We start from the raw sequence: 6,090 nt of genomic DNA, 5'->3' as shown, positions 1-6,090 counted from the left end.
AATAATCACATATTGCAGAGGCTCAAGACTGGGTGTCACATCAGTGTCCACATCAGATAAGCACCTGGCATTGGTGGTGCTTGTCACCCAAGTCTGTGTACCTCCAGACTGGCTCTTCTCCCAGTTAATACTAGAATATGTCCTAAGCTTAGGAAAATGTGTGTTTGCAGGGTATGTACCGAACTGAGTTAAATATGAAGGCTTAGCATTGTGTGTATTGTAGTGTTAAGCAAGGTATGAGCATCTGATATATTGAGTCACCTGTCAGGCTCAAACAAATGTAGTTATCCAGGTTTAGTAATAATCAGATAACACTACCGCTTTAAAATGACTCAGAATTCCTCAAGGTAATATGCTGGATAGGAAACTTGAAAACTCTCAAAATATGCAGGAAAATTGAATAGGGAAAGTGTGCGGCATATGGATAAGACCAAAAATAAACACTGTGAAAATCTTTTTGATTTCTCTGTGTAGCTTTGGTGCCTGGCCTGGAACTTACTCTGTAGACCAGGCTGGCCTCAGACTCACAGAGATCTGCCTGCCTCCCGGGTGCTGGAATTAAAGGCCTGCGCCACCACCGCCCAGCATGAATTCTTAGAGAATGGAACACTTTAAGCATTTCACATGCATCAAGTTGGTGGCCAACATGAATGCTTGGAGCATGGTCTGTTGTATTTATCTGCAGTCGTCTCCAGAACCTTCCTTGGCAAGGGAGGTAGCGTACTAAGTTGTTTTCCACTCAAGTTTTCTGTTTGTTACTTTGATTTCAAATTAATTATCTGGTTCTGCAGCGTCACATTCCTGCTGTGAGCATGCAACCAGTGTCTCCGTGGGCTGCACGAGAGCGCCCGTTCGTTAGACGGGTGCCAGCCGGGTCTAGGAACACTGACTCTCAGGACCACTGATTCTCTCTTCCACCCCTGGCTGCTGGCCGAAGATGAGGCTTTCTTAGTGGACATCTCAATAGAGAAACCAGGGCAGGGCTTTCTCTGGTACTTGCTTGGCTCGTGTCAGTGGGTGGAAAGACAAAAGTCAGAGGTCCTGGGAACATACTTGCTCTCAGTTTGATATTGTGATGCCTTTTGGGTAGAACCATCCTCTGTCACACCCAGCTAGTAACAAAGGAGCTGATGGGCCTGGGTGTCCCCTGCTATATAAGCAGGAGAAGATTCCGGAAGAGTAGGTGGAGAGAAGTTTCTTCCCAGGACCCCCCACATTGGTCCGCTTCTTATCCCCCACACTGGCATGTCTGACAGCATGTTAATGGGATCATTGTTCCTGTGGTACCTGGAGGCACAGTGAGCACAGCACCCAGAGGACTAATACAGCCCATATAGGAGATTTGGCATCGCTCAGACAGGCTCAACTAGCAGATGCCAGTGAGCTAGAGGGAGGTCTAGAAAGTTACTTCAGAAAGACGCAAGATGACACACCTGTAAGAACAACCAACGCATCTTGCTCCGAAGTCCCGTGGGTTTGTAATCACCCCTGTGATATCAACATCAGCCCGAAGGATGAAATGTAGTCGTGAAACTGCAGAAGGGCACTTTCTAGTTAATTCGGATTCCTTAACTGGTAGTGGAAAGTAGGGGCTGGCGTCCCAGGAGCAAATGGAGAACAGTGAAGACAAAGCTGAAAACGAAAGGGAGGAAGTCATACACAAAAGTAAAATGGTCTGGCAGAAGTTATCCTGGGGTTAAAACGTGCCCATCATGGGGTCTTCTGCCTGAGCCCTTGTGGAGATGCAGGGCTTTGCTGAAGAGCAGACATACTCCAGGCCTACTACCAGCTCCTGAGTGCATGTTCTCAAGAAGTTGTGAAGTCTTTCACTACTTAGGAGGTAACAGTCAATCTTCTGGTCTTTGGGAAAGTAAGAGGCCTTGTGGAGAGAGAACTAAGCTTCAGAATTAATGCACAGAACTGTTGCTGCCAAACCTCCATCCTCCTTCAGAGCTGAGAGAACCCACCAGTGTGGCTGTAAAGACTAAAGATGGCCCAGCCATTATGAGCAAGAGCAGCGGAGTTGACAAAGCTCTTACCTGGCTCCAGGAAGTCACAGGCACAGCATGAAAAACAAACCCTGCATGGATCATACAGCATAGAAGAAGAGTATAAAAAACCATTGGCACGAAATGCGTAATTAAGGAAAGAAATGCTTGGACAAGTCACTGCTTTGGGTGATGTGGTTTCTATACTGTTTGTGGCAGAACAAGGGAGCCCCTAGCTGAAAAGATAAAAAGGTGAAAGTCCTCTAGAGGGAAAAACATCTTTTTGTTGTTTTGTTTTATGGAGTGATGAGTTTCCAAGTCAGAACTTCTTTCCCAGATAACCGCTGCCTCCACCTGCAGCTTTGAACTGCTTTAGCTAGTGCATCCTGTAGACTCGCTGAATTTGTTACAGCTTTTGGGTTACGCTCTCTTCACGGGGCCCCTGAGTTCATCCATTCTTGTTTATGATGCCAGTCTGCCTTTCGTATCATGTCAATATAGTTCTGTGAGTGATGAAAAGAAAATTTAAATTCTCTGACTTAACATTTCAGACAGCCCTCTTTATTTCTGTAGAAAGAAAAAATTGGATAGATATGTGCTTGACCAAAGCTTAGGCGGTAAGAGTAATAGGAGCTGAACTCTCTCTATATGACCAGAGCTTACGGAGGTTAGAGTAATAGGAGGTGAACTCTATATATGAGGGAGGTGGGGAGGGCAAACAGTGGCCGTGTAGCTGGGGCAGGAGAGAGATGACTAGGACTGCAGGGGATGGGCCAGAATTAGAAGACAGACCAGAGTTAGTGATCATTCCGTTGACGTCTGAAGGATGAATGCAGACTATTAGGGAAAGCGGAGGGATAAGGCAATTCAGAGTGCAGGAAAGTATCATAAATGTTTAAGAACAGCAAGAGCGTGAAAGGCAGGAAGCAAAGTATTAAACCAGCGCTGGAGCAATGCATACGCTGCTCCTGCTGTAAATGCAGAAACGGAGGCATATGTCGTACAGGAAGCATAGGTGTTATATTTATGGACCAGGAAAGCACTGAAGGGGAAAGAGTGAACTTTCAGTCGCACACAGTAGTTTAGGGAAATAGAAGAAGCCAGAACGATTAATCCAAAGATTAATCACGGGAGACGTAAAGACCAGAAAGCAGACATGATGGTAAATATAGCATTTGTCAAGTGTAGGATGCAGATCGGCATATGGGGACGGAACTGGGATGACTCACACTTTCTGCAGTGGATGGGGGCATAGATTAAATAAGAACAGTTTAAGGCCAGATAACTAAAAGAGGAGGAGGTGGTGGTTGAAGCTTCTAGGGTATGGAGATCAACCAATATAGGCAAAGTAGATGCGGAGATCTGAAACTTAAGGCATAGGGCTGTGATAGAGGCTTGGGAATCAGCACAGAACATGCAACTGTAGAGGTAGCTTTGGTACCAAGTGAGGACAATGGTGAGCAAGGAGAGAACCAGAAATGAGGAGTCTAAGCCTGGTAGTGCAGCCTCGAGAGCCACCAGCATTGTGACATGGAAGGTGCCAGAAAGGACTCAGTGGACTACTTCAGAAAGGAGAAATGCAAAGCACTTAAATGTGTCCATTGAGCTTACCCGTTAAGAAGATGTTGGTATCTTGGTGACAGTACATGGAGGCAGGAGACATGAAGTCTGAAGGTGTGTGTTGTGTGACCTGGAGATGAGGAAATGGATGCTGAGTAACTATGGCAACTGAAGGAATAACGAAAACCCTAAGTTAAGGGAGACCTGCTTTTTCAAAGAGATGTGCATTGCTTCTCCATGTGGTACTGAGACCGATACCCTGCGCACTAGGCAAGTCCTCTACCAGTCAGAGATACTTAGTTTCTCTCTCTGAGACCAGAGTCTAGCTAAATTGCTCAGACTTGTCTCATACTTGAGATCACACCGCTTCAGCCTCCTGAGAAGAGAAGCTAGGATTATAAGCATGTACTCTCAGGCCTGGCTTTCTTTCCTCTGTCTTTTCAATTAACTGACAGTGTAAATTTCCAAAACAGACCAAATAGGAAGGGAAAGCACAGTCGGGGAGTAGGGAAAAGATGAGTTAGGACTAGGATTCCTCCACGTTGAAGACACCTGGAAACCCAAAGCATTTGCCACACCTGGCCCTTCTCACCTTTTCTGATATCTGTGAGCAGGACCTAGGTGTGGAAACCTTTGCAGAGCCCAGCCAGTTCTGGTGCTCACTGCTGAGGAAACTACTGTTCAGATGGAAGGACTGGAGGGTTTTAAACGGTGGGGTAAATTGCCCTCCATAATTTATGTTAATATGTTAACTCAGTGGATTATGCCCTTAGTTTATCTCACAAGATACCGGTACAGACTAACTAGAGCACTGGCCTGGAAGCTGTGGCATAATTTGCCCATTTCTGACTGTTGCCAATTAACTACATAATGCAGACTGTCGCCACAGCACACTGCTCTTTATCTGATGGAGTCGTTGATGTGTTTTATTCTTTCCGTTTAGTTAATGTTTCCAAGATCACCTGCTGTAGTGATTGAAAATATGCCCAACGATTGTTTGAACTAGCAAAATTGACTTAAAATTCTCTTCTTGCAAAGGAGCATGACTCTGGAATAAGTAGCCTAGTTGTTTCTGTGGTTAAATATAATGCCAGCTTCACTTGACCTTAGGATGGCTTTCAAGTATTCTTTTTCTTCCATCTCTAAAATGAGGATATCAAAAGACTCACAGAAGCAGGCAGATCCAAGATCATCCTCACTAAAATTATCCTAAAGATTTCCTCTACTCAGTGTTTATAGTCCAGTGGCGTTTATTATGTTAGTGAGAAATAAGGGCAGAAACGGGAAAACAAATACCTCATCTTCCCACTATATTGTGGAAACTAAAAGTTGACCTCAGAGAATAACCCAGATGAATTGTAGTTAGAGCTAACCACTATTAGAGTAGAGAAGGGTGGAGAGAGGGGTGGAAGGAGTTAATTAGAGCTCTAAAATATCAGGAGGAACTGATTCACTATCTCTGTAACAGGATTCGGTTACGCCACTTCATGGTTCCCAACACATAAAAACGAGCCATGTTTAAAGGCGTGGAAATGCTCTTAGCCTGACTTGATCACTAGACACTGTATGCATGTATCTACTTGGTATAACACACCCCGTGAGAATGCGTAAACGTCGTGCCACCATAAAAACGAGTTTAAAAACTTATTAAAAATTTGGTTAGTTTTAGGGAACTGTCTTTAAGGCAGAATGCTGTTCAGATTTCTCACGTCAGGAGGGGCGGTTGTTTTTTTAAGATTGGAAAGTGGTTGGCAGAGCATCCTCTTGCCCTGTCGAGTTTTCCACAGTACATCAGACCTGGAGCATCACTGAGAGCGTACCCCCTGAGTTGTCCACAGCAGGGACTTTACCTTCAATTAGTGACGTTAATCCCCTGCACTTCACTCTAGATTCTGATTTAGTCTCTGAATATATCAAGTCCTATGAAACATAGAGTAATTACAAAGACTTTTGACACATAATCTTTTTTTTTTTTTGTTTCAAATTTTTGAGATGAAGGAAAATGATTTGGGACTGGGGAGATGGATCAGTTGGTAAAGTGGGCAAGGCTGGCTGGTCACCAGAACCCATGTGAAAAAATCCACAGAGCTGAAAACTGAGGGATCCCTGGGGCTCAGTGTCTGGCCATCCTAAGCCTATGTGGCGAGATCTATGCCAGCAAGAAATTGTGTCTCCAAAAACAGTGGGCAGCATATGTGTGGTGGTGCACATCTTTAATCCCAGCATGTGGGAGGCAGAGGCAGGCATATCTTGGTGAGTTCAAGGCCACCCTGGTCTACATAGCAAGTTCTAGGACAGCCAACACTAAGTGAGAACCTGCCTCAAAAATATTTCAAAAAAGAAAAGAGTAGAAAGGTGGATAGTACCTGAGGAACAACACCCAAGGTTGTTATTCAGTTAACCTACACCTGGAGAGAGATGGGGGGGAGTAGGGGGGGAGAGGAGAAGTGATTTTGTAGCACATAGTTAAGACGAAGGCAAAGTTACCTCAAAATAGGATTTTTCACTGCAAAAAAAGAAAAGCAAAATCTGTGCAGATGCA

The sequence above is a fragment of the Chionomys nivalis genome, chromosome 16 (genome assembly GCF_950005125.1).
Source record: "Chionomys nivalis chromosome 16, mChiNiv1.1, whole genome shotgun sequence".
In the NCBI taxonomy this organism is placed as follows: Eukaryota; Metazoa; Chordata; class Mammalia; order Rodentia; family Cricetidae; genus Chionomys; species Chionomys nivalis.
Note: the sequence above shows the minus strand (reverse complement) of the source record.